Here is a 19,352-nt window from a genome sequence, read left to right as displayed (position 1 = left end):
ATCTGCCCTCGGGGTGCGTCCTCTTCTGGTGCACCCTCTTTGGGTTGATACCCCCTTGTGGCATACCTGGCTTGGGGTGACACCCAGCTTGGGCAGCAGCTGCTTGAGCCTGACACCCTGCTTGTGGTGACACCTTGCTTCAGGTGACACCGGCTAGGGGAATTGTGTCGGGTTCATAGAGTGCATCCCCACAGGAGGGATGCTGTGGGGCAGGAGGCATGGCCCAGTACGTGCCCTGTGTGGCCCGGCTGTAGCTTGGGCTGGGAGATGAGATGGGCAGGTGGAGGGAAAGGATGAAAATAATCAATAATGGGCAATTAAATAACATGGGCTGGTGGGGGTGAGGGGAAGGGAAAGGCTGGCTTTGGGTGATGGAGGTGCTGCCTGCTTCTAGCAGCTGCTGGCTGGGCTGTGGGGGCTGCTGGGAGGTTCATGCTTGGCAAAACAGCTCCAGGAGCCTTCCTGCGGGTCACTTGCTGTGTTAGTACAACGGAATGAAACAGATTCACAGGGAAGGAAGCATCCGTACATCAGTCAGTGCAGCCAGCCGAAGCCATCTCCACATCTTGGCAGTGTTGTCAGCTGCTTCTCCTGAGCTAACAGCTCATCCTAATGATAGCGTTATCCGTTCCTTAGCATTTCAGCCCTGGGACAGCCTACGGTCTGCTATGGTAATGTTGTAAATTAAATAACAATGTAACTACTCTAAGTGGGCTAATTTCTCTTGCTAGAGCTTCTGTCTTATTAGAAGTATACTTTAGGGGAGGGGGAAAAAGAAGCTATCCTGAAGGAAACACCCATTCAGCAATCCCAGCTTTGTTCTGTAATGAAGATTCCCCTTTCACTTATTAAGAGGAAAACTGTAACCCCAAAAAGAAAGCCCCTTCCCCCACTGTGCAAAAACTGAGCTCAGCAAGCAGCTGGCACAGGTTTGTTTGATATAAAGAGGTGATGGTCTGCCTCCTTCACTGCCCTGTGGCCTCAGGTGCATGGTCCTGGGACCCCAACATCACCTTAAAAAACCACGTGTGCTCTTCCCAAGTAAGCAGCATGGCTGAGCACTGAAATAAATGGATCTCATGTATTTAAAGTGTGGTCCTGACACATTTTTATTCTAACCTCTCCAATACTGAACTTTGTTATTCAGCTGCAAGAGGTAGCAGAAGGTAGCCAAATGCAGTCCACGTTCTGAAATAATAAAGAGCTATTTGGGAAGCTGGAATGGGAAGATGTATAAACAAAGGATGTGTGATAAAATAATGACCAGACTGTGCAGCCATACTGTCATAAATAATAAAATGACGACTTAATTCAACAAATCCATTCATGTAAATAAAATAGCAATCTCAGGGTAGAGACAAGAAGGTTGCTGCAGTATAAAACCATATGTAGTGTAATGAAACCATATCTGCTCAGTCAGAACAATCACTGTACATCAGGTTGTAAAAGAAGCAGTATTTACAAATAACAATATTACTATCTTATCTGAAGTTTACTATGTCTTGGAAAGCCTATGAAAACTGGTCTTCAGGCAGCTGCAAACATCCGTCCGTGCAAGTCTTTACCTTGCAAAATCTCGGCAGCTTTCTTCACTCCTTGCACACCCGAGCACATGGGGTTTGTTTGATCTCTGCTTCCAGTCTTGGCAAGCCCTGAGCCTGCCTGAATGAGGCACCACAACAAGTAGGTGAGATCTCGCATAGTATTTTTGTAATGGCTAAATTAATGTGTTTAACAGGAGCTGCTGTACGTAGGTGCATTATTTAGCCTTGCTTGTTTCTTCAAAGTTGGTAGCTAAATCTCAGAGCAAACTGATGCATCATGAACATTGATGCAGCTTATTATTACATACAGATGCTGGTAAATAGAAATATTGAGTTAATACAATAATATTGAATTAATATCAATAAAGTTTTTACTCTACAGATACATCTTCTGGGCTTAACGCTTACAGGAGATATCCAGAAAGCCCTTTGCTCAGAGGCAGATGTGTCTGTAGGTGGGTGGGCACCTTCCACCCACACAAGATCACTGAGAGCAGTTTTGCAAAGATCCCGATGTGCTGTGGGAAGGCAGCACCATGGCTCGGGTTCCTCTGTGGCTGTTTACCTGTGCTTTTTCAGCCACCGTGGGCTAGCAGTTGGCTTTTCTGGTCTGGGGGTTATTAAATGCATCCTCCTGGGGCTTGTTCTACGTATTGTTGCTCATGCCCCTCGTTGGACCCCAGTGCCAGGACCCCAACTCACATCTGGCTCTGCCTATGCCTTCCCCAGCCACATCTGGCCCTGTGGGGATTTCAGCTTGGCACCCTGAACCTCTCGGCTTGCCTGGGGATGCGTTACGATGCTGCCCTTTCTGGCTCAGGCCATGTTTTCTGGTTCAATGTGACCAAAAAAAGACTAGGAACGCTGTGCATCTATTTATATGGGAGCTCAGATTCGGGGCCATGCCGTCCAACTCTGTTAAGTGCCCTAAATCTGTGGATTTTCAGTAGGATTTGATTTCCCGGGCTGTTTGGAGGAGATGGTTAATGAGATAATGCAGCAGCGGGTAAACTGTGACATGTGAAATGATTTATTTTGAATGTTTCCGAAACTACATGCATCAGAGGCTTATGGACACTAGATTTGTAACCAAGCAATTTCCATTTATATTATGTAACTGATGTTATTTATCAAACTGCACGCGCTGGCCAAGAGCAGATGTTGAACTGCAGTACTACGGTGTTGGAAATGAACTTTTCAGAGGGTTAGTTATTTGAAAACAGTCTTGTGATTAGTTCATTGTGATGTAAGCATATTCCAAAAAATGCAGTGCATATGGGTCCAAAGTCTATTATGTTCTTTTCAGTATTAAGTGAAAATCTGGACTGTGTGGCAACATATGATGCTCTGCTGGGGATGTGTGCTGAAAACCCTCCCGGAGTCAGGGGAGGCAATGAATGTGATATTTCTGACATCCTAAATAAAACACATCAAGCATGCAACATGCTAAACAGTTGTTTAATTAGGAGACTGCTGAAAAGAGGCTGCTTGTGCCACCAAAAATCTGATTTTAGAGGCCAAATGTGCATGTAATGAGATACCTCATCTCACTAGAAGTCAATAATAATCAATTATGGTTGTTTTTTTGTATGCTCTGCAATGGCTTATCTGGGCACTTTGGGGTCATTTGTAAGGCAGATGTGTACACTACTCCTTTTTCTGCAGTCACGGAATTGATCTTTTGGGCTGTATCTACGGATGTGTAGCACGACGTGGATTTACAGTGAGCTTTACAGGGAGTTTATTTTGTTTCTGCACAGCCTCGCCCTCCTTTTCTTTACAAATACAGGCAGCCCAGCTCCAAATCCTGGAAGATAACTTCTAGCAGTGCAGAGGGAAAAGCAGTGACCGTGTGAGCTGCTTATAGCATTTTTCTGTGGCTTGCCAAGTATGTTTTCTTTCAGGGCATAATCTGCGAGAGCTGGCAGAACTTCTCTTGGCTTTGCCTAATTAAATCATCTGGGAAAGGGCTTGTTGGTGAGGAGGAGTCTGAAGCGTGTCCTCACTGCTACTTCGCACCCTTCTCTTTGGACCAGTGAGGTTATGCTCCAGCGACTGACTCTGTAAAACTTCAGGATTTGGTCCTTTGCCTATAAAGTCAATCCAGCCTCTTTTGACCTTGCTATAAAATGCTATTTAAAGATTCACAGCCTTGCAGAATCAGTCCACTGTTTCCTTGCCTCTTCTGTATTTTTGTTCTGAATCAGAGGATTGCTGCAGACAGGGTGGAACAACATGTTCTCCACGTCCACAATGGCCAGGACAAGAATAGGGCTAAAATTAAACCACAGACAGATGGTATGAAATGAAGAAATGCTTAAAATGAGGCTTGTTGAAGCATCAGAACCTATTTGGTTGGGACTGTGGAGTGCAGATGTTCCTGCCCGGGGCAGAAGGATGCTGCAAGGTCAGTTCCCGCACATTGAGCGTTTGATTCATGTCCCAGCCAGGGCCTTGGGATTTGGGTTCAGCCCCTGTGGGATGCTGGGCAAGCTGCTAAGGGCCACGTGAAATTTAGGGCTGAAGTCCCCAAAGTGGGGGAGCTGAGCTGAAGTTGAAAAATCATGATCCGAATCTCTGACTCTGCTGCTGCCAAGCCCTGATGTTTAGGTGGTTTTTTTTATTATTAGTATTTTTTTATTTATTTTTTACTATTAAGTTCCCCAGATGGGAACCTGCCAAAAAAAAAAAAAAAAAAAAAAAAAAAAGCCAAACCTCCTTTTTTTAACCCAAACAGCTCTGTTTTTACCAGCACTGAGCTGTGGAGTTACCTAACCCAGAGCAATGCAAGATGTGGGCCCTCCCTCGTGCCTAATACCTGGGTGCCCTGGGAGCACCTTTAGCACCTTGCGGTACCTGTGGCTTGGGAGAAAGCTTTGCTTGGGGGAAATTTCTGCTTCCCTTTTCCAGTTGTGGCTACGTATAATTTTCCATCACCAATTTTAAAATAAATCTAGATCCTTTTTTTGGTTGTATCTCACAGTCTTTGTGCTTGTTCCCTGTCCTCACAACTTATTCTTTTTCCTTGCCAGTATCTGAGATGGTATTTTAGGCTGGAAACTCTCCGACCTGTTCTGAAAATGTATGTAAGTATTGCAGGATGTGATGCATCGTGGCAGGATGCTGGTGTGGAGGGTTGGCTGTCATCTGGGCTGGATTTGAGCACTCCTGGCCCTATCACAGCACATAGTGCTGTTTGTGCCTGTGTTTAACGCGCGGGTTGTTCCATGTGAAACGCCTATCTCTGGGGCTGGCACACTCTGAGGATTGCTCTCGCCCTTTCTCACCTCAGTGGCAAACTGAGAAAGATTTCCTTCAGTCAGCCGGGGGAGAGGGGGAGGATTTATGAATCGGAGATATGCATTCCTGGTGTGGAGTAGGCACATTCTGCACCCCCACCCCCCCAGCTCAATAAAAGCACCATTTGTGTGGCAAATAGCCAAGGGTTTTATGAATACGGCTCTTACTTTCTCCAGCTGCTAGAAACCTTTCTCGAATATGAATTAAAATAAAAGCCATGCTAGACACTTTTAGCACTCCTAATTCTGCTATTTTGGGGCTGCGGTGTGGAGTTCTTGCATCAGAAATCACGGTTTGAGAGGCTTCTTTCAAATATCATTAACCAGAAGAAAACCTGAGAGATGGATGACTTCAATCTCACACATGACAAGGATCATCAAGACCTCGATGCGATTGCATCGCCAGATCTGATGTTTCCCTAGTTGTTGTGGCTGAAATCCCATCCCTGATATCTTTATATAGACTTACCCTTCCTTCAGGAAAATTTCTCTTTTCTCGAGAAATTGGTACGCTGTGGGTTAGGTGTTTTTAATAAATCAGCTACCTGGGAGAAGACGAGATAAGGACCGCCATCCACGCATGGGAATCTCCTGTAGGTTTTAGGAAAGCATTTTTTCGTTACATCATGGGAACGAGCTTTGGTAAGAGAAAGGGGAAACCATGGTAACGGCAGTGAGCTGGATGAATTGTGAGTTTGCGTGGCGGGGAGAGCCGTGTCTGGGCGACATGTCACGCAGGCAGGCGTGGGACAGGGATGGGCGCTCGCTCCAGTGCGCACGCACCGCACAGGGGAGGACGCAGCATCTTCTGGAGGAAGGATTTGGACAGTTTACAGTCAGTGATTTTGGGCAAATATCTGCCCTGTGCTTACCTGTGTGCTGGGATTTTGGGTACTTCCCTGCTCAGAGGGGCTTTTGCCTTGCTCGGAGTCCCTCAGAAGGGTGGTACCACCCGGGCAGCAGCTACAGTGGGGCTTGGGGCATCCCTTCCCTGCAGTGTCTGCAATCCAGCTGCCCCTCTTGCTATAATATATTCTGGCCAGAGCCTGCTTTTTTTTTTTCTTATTGTCTTATTTCAGTGGCTAGACCCTCCCAGCTCTTCTGTGTTCCTGTACTGCAATGCAGGCAGCCGGCAGTGAGAGGAAAAGATCTGGACAAATGTAAATCTCACCCACTAGGATTTTGAAGGTGAATCGTGAAAATGTGCCGGAGGGGGATCTACTTATATATAGGCTGTGGTGTCATTAAGATGGAGTGGATGCGAGTTACAGGCATTCATTAAACAATCGTTTATTCCTAGACCTATGCATGGCAGGGAGAGGTGAAACAGAGCAAATCTTTCCTTATAAATTTGTGTGACATGGCAATGTGATGGCACAATCTATTTGCAGGAGCTGTAGGGATTTTTCACTTCTGTTACATCAGTCTGAATCCCAGCCAGATCAGAAATAAACAAAAGAGCCCTCTGGAGACCACAAACTGTCTGAAGGGCCCTTGTACCTTTGCTTTTGGTCTACACTCAGAAATTTGGATTATTGCTGGCTGGTAGGAAAGAGTGGGAATTCCCCTCATCGTCCCAGTTGTGTGCATCAAACCCTTTCTGGCGGGGTCATCTTCTGGGATGAAAAGTTCAGTGTCTGCAATGGTTGTGCTGAGGCTTCCCCAGAGCTGATGCTCGGAGGTAATTACGTGACGCTTTGGCACTTTTTTTGTTGTCTGTGAGTTGGAAACTTGTCTGAGGCTCCAGCAGCACTGCTCATGTAGGTCACCAAGCTTAACAAGGCAGTGATGGGAAACATGCATGAACTGCTGCACTCGTTTGTAGAAGGGACTTAATTATGTAGAGAGTTTGGTGGAAATAATTGCTAAAGGCTTTGGTACATGAACAAGCTGCCATTGTCAAAGAAGTTCTCGGCCACCAGCATCTCCACGGGAGCTTCGCGTGCCCAGGCTTACCCTGGTGTAGATGTGGAGCGAGCTGCCATGAATTTTCTTGCCTTCATACACACGTAAGGCATTTTACCTGGGCACTAACTAGAGATCACCCCAAATGGGGTAACGTTTTACACCGCAGCAACGTGACTGTGTGTCACAGCCCTTGAAGCATGTTGTGGGCATGTAAGCTCTCCCACTTGCAGCACTCATATGTCTTGTTTCTCTTCAACTTGCGTGCCTTACTACTGTGTAAAAAACCTTAATGAATTAAGGCCTCACCAAAGGGGCATTACTCACATTTTACTGATCAGAAGATAAACACCAAATCACACTTAATAAGGGGTGTTTTCCCTGATTCCCAGGCTTCTGAGTTAACCTCTAGACAGTGCTTTCTTTAATAACTCAGCAGCATATTGTGAAAATAAACCCAAATCTGGCCATCCATGTTAAAAACAAACAAAGCAAAACCTCTTTCATAAGAAATAACAATCTTTCAGCTATATTTTGTGTGTCTTAGAAACAACCCCATAACACACTAATCATGACCACTGGATATATGCAGCAATATTACTGTATAGCCAGAAATATCATATTTTGCTTCGGGTATATTGCACGCAAGTGCATCAATATAACTTTCCACTCTGCTTGATACGACCGCTTTTATAAGCCAGGATATCATTTTACTAGCGTGCTATCGCAAGGTTGTGCATTAGTATAATTTTTCATTTTGTTCCAAAGCATACTGAAAGCAGTCTTTTTTCCCCATGTGCTTCAGTGTATGTTGTATGGCAAATGAGCTGATTAATTTGAGAAATAGCATATTATAATGATCCTGAAAATGTCTTCTGACCAATTCACATGATAGAGAACTTCATCCTACGGTAGCATTTTTGTTCCATGTGTTGCCTAAATAAAAGCGACTCTCACAGCTGGCCTTCCCATCAGTTTTTCCCCTGCTGCGTAGAGATTAGATCTCCTAATCTGTTTTTATCGTTTCTGAGAATCAGCCACACTGTTTTAGACCCCTCTGCCCTGCCAGCACCGCGGAGCACTTCCAGCCTGATGGTGCCCTCTCAGCTGCAGGCCATGGGATGGCCCGGCCGTGGGAGCCGCGCTCGCATCCTCCCCAGAAATCTTCAGAGACCTGTTCTGAGATGAGAACGTGAGGCTTTCACAGCCCACTTCAGCAGAAATTAAGATGTCATTGCCAAGTTTGCTGGGCTGGGAGGAAAAATCTGGGATATGCAGATGGAGGTGGAATCTCATGAACTTCCCCGGAGAGCCCCAACACCACCGCGTGTTGCTGTGCGGCCTGGCGACGGATGTGGCAACGCTGCATGAGCAATGAAATGGGGTCCCAAAAGTCCCCGATTGTCATAACTGGCCTGGGCTGGGGTGTCTGACAAGAGGGAAATGGCTGATGATTTTGGGTCGTGTAAGTCAGCGTGTGGAAACGGAGCCCTGCTATGTTTCACGGCCATCTGAGTCGCACATGTTCGGCGAAGGCGCTTGTGATTTGGCTGTTATCTCTGTTTGAGGGAGAAGTGGGAGATAAATCTGAAGGTTTTTCCAGACAAAAGAAACTTATCGAGTAATACTGAAACAGGCGGCTCGGAGCCAAGTTGAGATTTGGCCCTTGTTTTGAGCTGAGTAGATAGAAACGGTGGCCAAGGATCAGCTGGAAAACCATTTAACCTTTCTGAGATTGAACAGCGGCTTTTGCTGAGAAAGTCTCAGTTGAAATGCAAGCATGAGAAAAATTGAGAGCAGTGATTTGTACAGTGATTGACAGCATGTCATGTAGGACAACGTACGAGCTCACCTCCTGAAGGTTATACCATGTATGATCATGTACTCTGATGAGGTGGGGCTATAAAGTATAAGAGGTAATAGAGGAAAAATGCCACTTCTGATTCTTTTCACCTCTTCTGATGTGACTTTCCCTTACCCTGCATTTCTCAAAATCTGTTTCAGGCCCAAGCTTTGCTAGGGATAATGAAGTTAGAGGGATTAGCTCCATAAAATTCATCCATTGTAATACTGGCAACCTCTTTGTTTGCTGAATTCCTCCCTGTTGCGTTGTGGTTCTCTGACCTCCAGCTCATGTTTGCTGTTCCTTCATCTGACCATACTATTTGCAAGCCCTTAATCAGCTTAGGCATTCTAGAAATAATTTTATTTATTTATTTTTAATAACTTGGCTCTCTTCTTCTCTGATCCCAAGGAACAAGGAGGAAGTAATTTAAGACTTGGGGAAAGCTTCTAGGCAGTTGGGCCATCGCATTTTCCTCATCTTATTATTGTGTGTAAAGGCACGAGAAAAAGATAGCTTCCTTGCTGAGCTAGGATATCTTTGTGGGATATTTCACTTTATATCTATGATGACTTTTAGATTAATGAAGAGCAGTATTCATTTCAGTTGTGTTCTCTCTGTAAGTGATGGGTGCTGCTTTTCCTCCTTTCTAAAGCAACCTGAGCTGTATAGATGAGAAACACTAGATAGGATCAGGATATTATTGTCTAATGGCTACTTTAGCCATTTAAGGCATGCTGAAGCTATTGTAAAAAATGATTCCTCTCCAGTGGCTTAAGTGAGCTGGTTTTGCTGTACTGTGCCTAAAGGGAAGAAAAAAAAATCAGATCCATCTCATGCTTACCTGTGCAGTGAAATGACTCTGGATGGCCAGATTTTTATACTACACATGCATTACATTTTTCTTGTCTTGCAGAGCAGCGGTGGTATCCAGGTAGGTCTTGAATTTCACTTCTCTTTGGTCCACAGTGACCATCACTTTACATAGTGTCATGATGCAGGATGCTCTTGGATCTCCATGTAAAGTACAGGAAAATTTTACTCTTAAGGCAGTCCTGGTGCTTGCTGGCCCCTAGTGAATAGAGTGTTTTATTTTGTGATGCTCTTAGCTGGAAGGAGTCCTAAGACCTCACTGTTTATCCTTCATTTGGAGTCCAGTGCTAGCTTTCCTGTTTTTACAAATGATAAAGTTGTTGATTGCAGGTTTGCTACAGGGTTGTTACAAGATTGCTGAGAAAAATTCCCCAAGAACTAATTTCCAGCAAAAACCTCAAATCCAATTCTACTCCAGCTGTGCTGCAGAGGTCTTTAGTCAGCCCTCTTTAACTTCAGCACCAAGAAGTGTCTGTTAGGACATCCCTTCAGAACAAATCTACCAAAACAGAGCACATTGCTTAAACCGTTTCCAATGGCAAAAGTGAGACTCATTGCTTATGCATGATAGGAAGGCATTACAGTATTTAAGATATGCAAACCTGTGGGATAGGTACTTATAATTGCTTGATATTTTCCAGTTATTTTTAACTGATGTATCATCTGATGCTCATCCCTCTTCATAAAATGCAGAGTAGATCAAAGAACAGAGCTCCTCAAGTCTTTGTTCAGGCAGCATTTTATCAATGTTTGGAGATCAGCAAGAACTAACAAAAACTTAAGGGTCTCTCTTAAAGAAATTGAAGATTAAAACATCTTTTAGGTTGCCTTTTCTATCCTGTAGGGAGTGTGTCTTTGCAGGGCTTGTCTTTGCATAGCACCTTACACAGTGGGGTTCAGAGCCATTGCTTGGGATCCCTAAGCCCTATGTGCAGAAATGAGAGTTAATGAGAGCACAAACATTTTTCTCTGTAATGAAATCCTACTATTATTTCAAATACTTTGTTAATATTCTTTAATTATTCTCTCCTTGTGATCATCCCCCTCTGCGTTTTCAATTATCAGCGTTTTAAATGAAGGAATTCTGAAGTACAAAAGATTAGATAAGGAAACCTTCAACATCAAGAAGCTTTTTGCTCAGAGGGGCTTTGAACGGTACTGTTGTATTGATTCCTTAAACCAGAGCCTGTCTTTTATCACCAAGACATAAATCAAATGGCACAGTGCACAACAAATGTACTTACAGTTTCCAATAGGAAAAGAGACCTTGTTGTCTGAAGTGCTTCTGCTTGACATAAGAGAACGAAGAGTATTTTTTGTTGTTGTGTTGTTCTCTTTTTATTTTTATATATATATATTTATTTTTTTTTAAATGAAGAATGATGGAGTAGGTCTATGAGAAAAAAGATTGAACTCATTTCAAATCCAAGGGAAGCTGTTTTGCTCCTAATTCACAAACTGTCGCACGTTACAGACCAATCCAGCCCAGCTCTGACAAAACCCATGCCCTGAGCCCTTTTAAAAACTGCATCACCTCTGGGCAGGGTTGTGCACACAGGACCAGGAGGGAGAGTGGGAATGCAGCTCCAGGAGCAGGATAGCCCCTTGCTCCATGCCATGTAGCAGCAGCAGCCAAATAAACCAAAATAAACCAAATAAACCAAAATAAAGTCCTGCTACCTTTTTGTACAGGCTTACCTTCTGTTAAACGCTGGCTGTTGTGCCAAGCACAGGATGCCCTGCTGCTGATGTGTTGGGTGATGTTGGCAATGTCAATGTCCAGCCATGCATTTTAGACCCCCCTTTAATTTCTCTCTGTCCTGCAGAATACAAGTGGTGATGCAGGGGTGGAAAGAATGTAAATGGGGCTACCTGCAGTGTGCTGAAGAAACCAAGCAGAGTGTAACTAGCATCTTTGATGAAACTTTGAGCTGCATATTGCTCAGGAAGCCCAACACAAATGTACATCCTCCAGGTGGAAGGACATGCCAGCCCCCTGCCTTTCATCCTGCTGGCTCTTTGTCCATGTAGGGTGCTCTCCAGCTCCTCCTCCAAGCCTCAGGCTGGGGTAAGTGCAGCGATTTCACAGGCATCACCACCCAGCGGGTCTTAAACCCGCAGCAGGGATGGGCCCGGCCTGACTGAGATCAGTTCTACCCACATTAAAGTCAATTAACTTTGGATGGGTAGGAATGAGAGCAAAATTTCGCCCGGCTTGTCTTCTCTGTGAAATATTTCGTGTTGGCTGAGATGAAGTCTCACCTCTCTCCTCCAGGCAGAGGCTGCTGTGTGCGGGAAGGCCAGGACTTACACAGAGCCATTAGCGCAAGGGAAAGAGCTTTGATCTCTAAATTGCACCATTTGAAATTGCAGATGAAAAAAAAAAAAAAAAAAAAAAAAAAAAAAAAAAAAAGGAATTAATAAACCAGCAGCAAGCCTGCAAGTGAATCACTGCAGCTTCTCCCAAAGTAGGAGGCTGGGTGCTGAGATGGGAGCAGGGCTCGGTGGGAGCCAGGCATTGCCACGAGGGAACTGAGCAGTGACCATCCCTCCAGCCTCATTGCACCAGAGTGGGTGCATGTCATTTTTTGGGAACAGGCAGGGGAAAGCAGGGTTACCTGCTGAGGGGGTGCAGCCCAGGCAGATGGCTTGCTCTGCACCGTAACGCTGCTCTGCGGCTGCCAGACCAGACCTGACTTGCACCCTGCCAGCTCCAGGCAGGAGCAGAGCAGCAGGAGCCCGGCGAGCAGACGTGCCCTGAGGATACGTCTGCCTTGTGGCGTGGAGGTGAGACCTGGGCTGGGCGAGACAGGCTGGGATCTCGGCCACTGGGGTTGTGATCTACCTGGAATATGTGGAGTGGGTGTCCCCAGCTCTGGGATGGGGTGAAGAGGAGGAGGAGGAAGGAGGATTCCAGCCTCAGAGAGTCTTGTGATGCTTTGGGGGACTGAGGTTGGGTGGTGGAAGGGTTTTATGGGCTGGCATATGCTGTGCTCACCAGTGGGATGCTCACCCCATGGAGAAAGTCATGGCCAGCAGCACAGTGCTGGAGTTAGGGTAAAATACCTGCCTGTCCTCCTTAGGATGCACAAATCTCAGGGGCTGATTGAGCATCATCACCCCTTACCCTGGCACTGGGACAAGCCCTGGCACTTTGGCTGGATGGTTCCTCACCTGGAGACCAAAACCATCTTTGAGAGGTGCCTCTTTGAATCCATGAAGAATCCTCTTCTGTTTGAATTCACCACGCTGGCTTGTGGAAATCTATCCAAAGTTTCCCTCAAAACCAGGACAGCCCTGCACAGGACCATGCCACCCACTGAAGAGGTGGCCGGATCCCACTTTGGTTCACTTTACAGTTAAATGAAGAAATAAGCACTTCCTGGGGCAGCCTTCTCTTATACATCTGATAAATTCTTTCCTTCAAGTACCAGTCTTTACACTGGTTGGAGACAGATTTTAGATGGCTCCAACAGATGTTATCCTCCTTATGTATTGTTATTCCTGAAATTGTACGTTAGAGAAAAAAAGAAAGAAGAAAAAAAAAAAAAAAAAAAAAAAAAAGAAAGAAACAGTCAAAGAAGCTTTGTCAAAGAAGCTTTGTCAATCAAAAATCACAGACAAAGGTCTTTTCCAACCTAAATGATTCCATTCCTTTCCGTTCCTATTTAGTGATGGGTATCAGTAGGTCAGATTGATTGCTGGACTTTATGATCTTGAAGGCCTTTTCCAACCTAAACGATTCCATGTTTTCCACTGAGATTTTGGGAAACAGCCTGGTGTGAGCAAGTTGCTTAAGCCAGAAGGGTGGCAGCAGCTGCTGGAAGAGGAGCAGAGCAGATCCCAGCAGCTCCTGGCACCTGCAAGGGCTCCTCCAGTCTCAGCTCTGAGCACTAGATGGCACACAGAGTGTGGAGCTGGGGCTCCTGGGCTCTGAAATGACAATTGCAGCTGGGTCCAAAAATACTAATGACAGCTGGCAGAATAAAAAGGAGAGGGGAGATGGACTTTTCCCACTTGTGCTACCATCCCACAGGGGCTTTTCTCTGCTGAGCTGAGCAGTGGGCCATGGGGCAGGCAGCTATGGTGAGGGGATGGAGGGGGAAGGCGCTGTGCCCCAGTCAAGGTGTGTTGAAGCCCCGTGGCTGTTTGCTCATGTCCTCTTTTGCTGGGGGATGCTGCCAGCCTCAGCAGTGCTCGAGCATGCTGTGCACGTTGCTGTCTCTTCATCTGCTGGCACTTGGTGTCCCCTGAGGTGTGCGATCGGGGGATAACTGTGGGTGACTGGAAATACTGCTGGTAGGCATCCCCTAATGAGGGAATTAACTTTTACTTCACCTAGTTTTATAAATAAGCCAAGCTGTCCCTAGGCCATCACTGAACTTTGGGAAAAGCAGAGACACCACAAGAGGTGGCTCTTGGTTCTTTTTGGTGGGGGGGAGCATTTAGCATCCCCCAGCCCCATCCCACTCCTCTGTGTGCTTCAGGGCGCACACAGCTTCTACTCTGGGCAGGATTACTCCCCAGTTTGGGGAGTAAAGGCACTGATGTCTGCAGGAACCAGACAGGAGAGCAGATGAGTAAGTGGCCGTGGGCAGCCACAGGCAGGAGGAGCACGGCGCTCCCTGCCTGCCTCGCCTGTGTGTGACCTTGAGTTTAACAACTGAACGAGTGCTGTGCAATTGCCAGCACCGTTTCAGATCACCCTGTCACTAGCCAGGATGCCACATGCTGGAGGTGGCTTTAGCACTGTCAGGGTTCACTGCCTGGAGGTCCTGAACCAACCTCATCATTTTGGGTCTCATCACTACCCAAACCCCATCCTCCCTCTAAAATACCTTCGTGCCCTGACATTTTTTATTTTGTCTGTTTGTTTATTTGTTTTTATTTCCTGGTGTGAATACAGCTCCAGGAATGCAGGAGAGTTTTACTGAGGTTCGCTTGGAGTTCAAATAGTTTTCTTCCCCAAAGTATATGTACCTACAAGAAATAGCTTCAGCCCGAGCACTGGGTAACGCTGAGTTACTACAGGCTCCTGTTTGTGTGCCTGTTCCTTTTACCTACAATTATGGGGAAATTGCCATCGTGTAAGCAGCAGGCTGTATGAATAGCGTTATTATTTATTATTATTAGGCCTAGATGTGTGTTTTTCTTTAGATCGTATCAGCACAAGAAGTCACAATAATAATAGCCTTTTGGCTGCTGGTGGACTAGCCGGGTTTCATTTCTATGGACCATGAAACTTTTGAAGCAGGGTGCTGTTTATTGCTTTCTTTGTAAGATCAGAGGTGTTAAACAGTCATGGTGGAGAGGTCTCTGCTTTCTCCAGGCTGAGTTCCTCCGAGGGCAGTCATGTTGTACTCGTCCTCCCCCGCTGGCATCAGCAAAAGGGTCTCTTGTTACAGCCTGGTGCCAAGCTATTTTAAGGAGCAGGATTCCCCTTTTAGGGATTTTTTTCATCATATCAATTTAACTACTGTGCTCATTGTGCCTTTTAATTATTTATTTATTTGTGTTTCATTCTGTTCTACCTGCTGCCTTCAAGTGGGATGTGAAAGCAACATGACCAAGAATGGATCAAAAAATGGGAAAAGATCATGTCTTCTCCCCATGGCCCATTATCAGGAACAGTGGGGGTTGTCTTCTTTTGCTTTTGGTTCCCTCTTGTTTCGAAACAATCTCAGGGTTTTGAAAGAGGATTTTGACATTTACTGTTTGGTGTTGGCAGGACTGGATAAAGGAGATAAAGTGGCCTGTGACAAGGCACGCAAGCTATTTGTGATCTATTGTGCAACAACTGTCAGTGAATCTGTCTTTGTGTGTTTAAAGTGTATTTCTTGACATTTACTAGCAATTTTAAAGGGATTTACTCTTTGCGATTTCATAATCCCTGGTTCAGAGCAAACCTGCAGATTTTGAAAATCAGAGGAGACCATTAACGCTGTAGGCTCTGGATAGCTCAAGCCCCCTAACTTCATCCCTTTCTGTTCTGAGCCCAACACTTTTTGTTCAGCCACTGCGTATCTTCCAGAAAGGTGTTCAGGCATGGCATGAAAGTGGAGAGATCAACCACTAACCCAACAGTTTGTTCCAAGAGGTGATCATTATCAGTATTTAAAATAAAAAAGGTAATTTACTCCTCATTTTTCTTCATGTGCCTTTGGCTAGAAGATGACTTATGCCCAAGCAAACTTATAAAAGCAAATATTTATTTAGCCCTTTCAAAATAAAGCAAAGAAGAGGGTAGATATGTATTATAGTGAATCTCTGTGGCTTTGCAGAGAAAACAGAGCAGCATCCTTCCAGTGGTTTGATGCTGTGGTCTGCACGCCTTTGTAACATCATTTGAGCTGTATTAAAGTCAGTATCATATCCTGAACATCATTTATTTCAGTGGCTTTTCTTCTTCGTCTGCGTTTCTTCTTTCTTTTGAAATCCAGTGTCCCGAGAAAAATTAAACTGGCACAGAAAAGTGAAGTGGAAGGTTGTGCACTTAGGGGAAAAAAAGGCATTTAATTACGTTCATGGAAATGTGTGACAAATGAAAGCAGGCCCGGCTTGACCCTTTCTGGCTATTAGGCTACATTGCAGGATAATTTGGGAAAATATTGTAGACAGACAGAGGGCGTGAACCAAGTGGTTCATCCTGAGTCAGTAACGTGAGGGCTGTAGTAGTTTTGTAACGTCCTGCTAACCCAATAGTGGATCCCACCACTCCCCGAATTTTGGGACCGGGCTCTTATCCTAGTATCAAACAGCCCCTGCAAGAGTATTCAGAAGACAAATGGGGAAGAAAATCCTTTTCAGAGCTATAAAACAATCTTCTGTTGCAAGGAGCCTTTTGGCATGGCTTTCAAAGAAAACAGTGTTGAGATCCCCCCGATGAATAGGAACATTAATATATTAGGTATGCATTATGTAAATCCACACTTCAGTGGAGTGCTAGATAAGATAAATGGGAGCAAAGAGCAGGCTTTGAAGGTTACTGGTGAGTTTTTTTTTGTGTGCTGTGCCCCTTAAAGTCTTGGTGCAGGTCTTGCAGCCCAGGGGGATGGCGTTCCTCTGGTACACACGGAGGAAACCTCCTGGGTATTGCATGGCATGGGCAGATCAAGACCAGGATAGCCAGGGCTAGAGCAAACCAAACCTGTGTGCTGAAGCAAATATTTGGGGAGGGTCCAGCTTGGCCCCTTGCAAACACATTTAAATACTTCAGCCTCACTGACAATGAATTATCAAGATGGAGAGTTGTGAGCAGATAAGCCCGGGGAATCCTGCATTGTATACAAATGCCCGGCCTGACTCTCACATCTCACGTGGGACGGCAGTAAGGATGAAGGAACTTTTCCTGGTGCATCTCCATCTTCGTACCAGATGTTGGGAGGACACGAGCTCACTCCGCCTCGGCCCCAGTCCACACACCTGCCTGGCTGTGTGCTCAGGAGCTCGACGCCTGCTTTGAAGGAGATGCCAGAAGCTATCGGGTGGCCTGTAAAATGGTTTGGTCTAGACGTGGAGAAAAATACGTTTATTTTTTTTCTCTTTTCAGTTGGATGCTGAGCACTTTCAAACAGGTTATTTAGATGGTTTGCAACCCAAAATCAGTCCAGGTTGAAAATATGTAGATGTGCCTGTTTACATTATAAACCACGAATGTTTGCATCCCACAACAACCGTCTGGGAAGTGTCCAGACGAGACGTTACCGATGTGTTAACTGCTGCGAGCTAACTGGTAATCGGTTCGGGGCTAAAATCTCGAGTGTGGACCTTTCCTACAAGACTGCTCTTTCCAACGGGGCTTTCATTTAGATCCTGACCTCGCAGAGTAATTAAAACATGCCACATTCTTGACTTTCAAACAAACTTCTGGGAGCCAGCCAGCGTGGAGCACAGAGCTGGGTTTTAGCGGGTCTGGAGCAGCGCGGCCATGCGCCACCTCTTTCATTAACGGTTGTTGACTGTGAAAATGCCTTCCCTGGCAGAAATTGCACATAAGGACGAATTATACAGGCAGCCCTTTAAGGCTCTGCTAATAAACACATGAAAGGATTCGAGGGAAATATATGAAAATACTGCTACACTGAAATCCCTTTTAATGCCACCAGTTGGGGAGGGCGCGCGTTGTGCAGGACGGGGGGTTCTGATAATTAACGTGCCCATTCCGTCATTAAGCTCTACTTTGATTTCCCAGCCCAGGTTTGTTCTGGTGCCTCCCCAGGGCTGTGGGGCCGGGGATGAAGGATGCTGCTGGGCCAGCAGAGGCAGGTACAAGGCAGCAGGGGGTGCTGTCAGCCTCCTTTTTGGGGACAAGGCGCTCACGCTGCCTCCACAGGAGCTGTGCGCCCTTGCCTGCGCCCAGGGGCCCCTGTCCCAAACCGGTCTCCTTTGACTTCACGACACCTTCAGGTGAAATAACGAGGTGCTCTTTCCTACATTGTGTGCCTTTTGGTCTCTCGGATGACTTTTTGAGGCTGTTTTTCTTCCTAATCGTGTCATTCGATTTTTTTTTTTTCTTTTTAATAATGCGAAGCAGAATCCTGTAACCAGAGCACTTCAGGAGGCAGCAAGATTTAGGGGAACTAAATTAAATTAAGGAGGAACACCAGGATTGTGAAACTTGGCAGTGGGACAAAAGCTGGTTTCAAAACAGGCTGGACTTTTAGGCTGTTGGCAAATCGAATGCATCTGACCCCTGGGTGATTTGGGATGCCAGGAACGGGTCCCTGACCCAGCTTGCTACCCTGTGGGTCACTGAGGCACGTGTTTGAGGGCTGACCCCCCTGGCCTGCATAAATCTGGATGCCTGATTTCATGAAGGGCAGAAAATACTGCTTGGGCTGGCCTTGGCAGGGCCCCCCCTGCACCCCCTCCTCAGGACTTGTGCCTCCAGATCAGGCCACCTGATGCTCAGCACATTAACTTTGCTCCAATTTCCCCATCTGGTAGGGAACAATCTGAGATAACGGAAGGATAACAACCTGCAAACTGATTTCTTATTTTAGGTTTCCTATAGACATGGTCATGAATGGCTCTGAACAATAAAACAGACAGCGCCTGCCCCTTCCCACTGCGTGTCCCATCCATAGAAGAGCTGCTGCCAAATTGTCCCTGCGATGGAAAAGCCACAGGGGCTCCTATATAAAACCCCGCTGTATGTCTGAGGGGGCAGTGGTTTTGGCACTGGGCTGTGCATCACTAAACGTGCAAACATACATGCTTGAAACACCCATCTGCTCTGCAGCCTCACATTGCCCCAGCACATCAGGCAAAGCGGGAGGGATCCCCCAAAACTGCAAGAGGGACAGTGAGGTTGGATGGGGCTGCTGCTGCAGTGGTAATGCCAGATTAATGAAACACGTTGTAGGGGCTAACAAAGCACTCCCAACCCAATTAATAGTGATTTTACATTAAATAATGGGCGAGCGGAATAAAATACACCAGTGAGCCTTGGAGCAGGAACTGCCTCCCTTCCCTTCTCTCTCCCCCAAAAATACCCTGGGCACCAGGTGGAAACTGCAGCTGTCCGTAGGGTGCTCTGCCCCCAGACCAGATCCTACTGCGCCCCTCGGCCATGTTCTCCTATAGAAGAAAAAGTAAAAATGGGAACTTTTAAACTTTTTTTTCTTTCTTTTAGACAGAAGTGAGACCCTTTGACCTGAATCATGATGACTGGCGACACTGAATGTGGAAGAGGTGCTTTCAGTTTTAAGTTATTGTTGTGGAACAAGCAGATTTCCATAGGGGGGTTGGAGCCACGTCCTGCAGATACAAAGACACAAGGGGTACAAGCATCCCATTGCTGCTGCTCCTGCTACAACAGTGGTTTTAAAGGAGCTTATTCTCATAAAATGACCAGACTGGATGAATAAAACACGATTTCTGTTTTAA

At 45.9% G+C, this 19,352-nt stretch overlaps 1 long non-coding RNA gene across 1 annotated transcript in view; it reads left to right on the top strand.

Annotated features, from left to right (window-relative positions):
• The window catches only part of LOC140003140 (uncharacterized), a 20,023-nt gene extending 671 nt beyond the window's left edge, over positions 1–19,352 (top strand). The window contains exon 2 of the long non-coding RNA XR_011811167.1: positions 19,099–19,352. This is a non-coding gene — a long non-coding RNA (uncharacterized lncRNA). The remainder of the gene's footprint in view (positions 1–19,098) is intronic.

This window comes from Anas platyrhynchos, chromosome 8 (genome assembly GCF_047663525.1).
Source record: "Anas platyrhynchos isolate ZD024472 breed Pekin duck chromosome 8, IASCAAS_PekinDuck_T2T, whole genome shotgun sequence".
NCBI classification, from domain to species: domain Eukaryota; kingdom Metazoa; phylum Chordata; class Aves; order Anseriformes; family Anatidae; genus Anas; species Anas platyrhynchos.
This window is presented reverse-complemented; position numbering and strand designations above follow the sequence as displayed.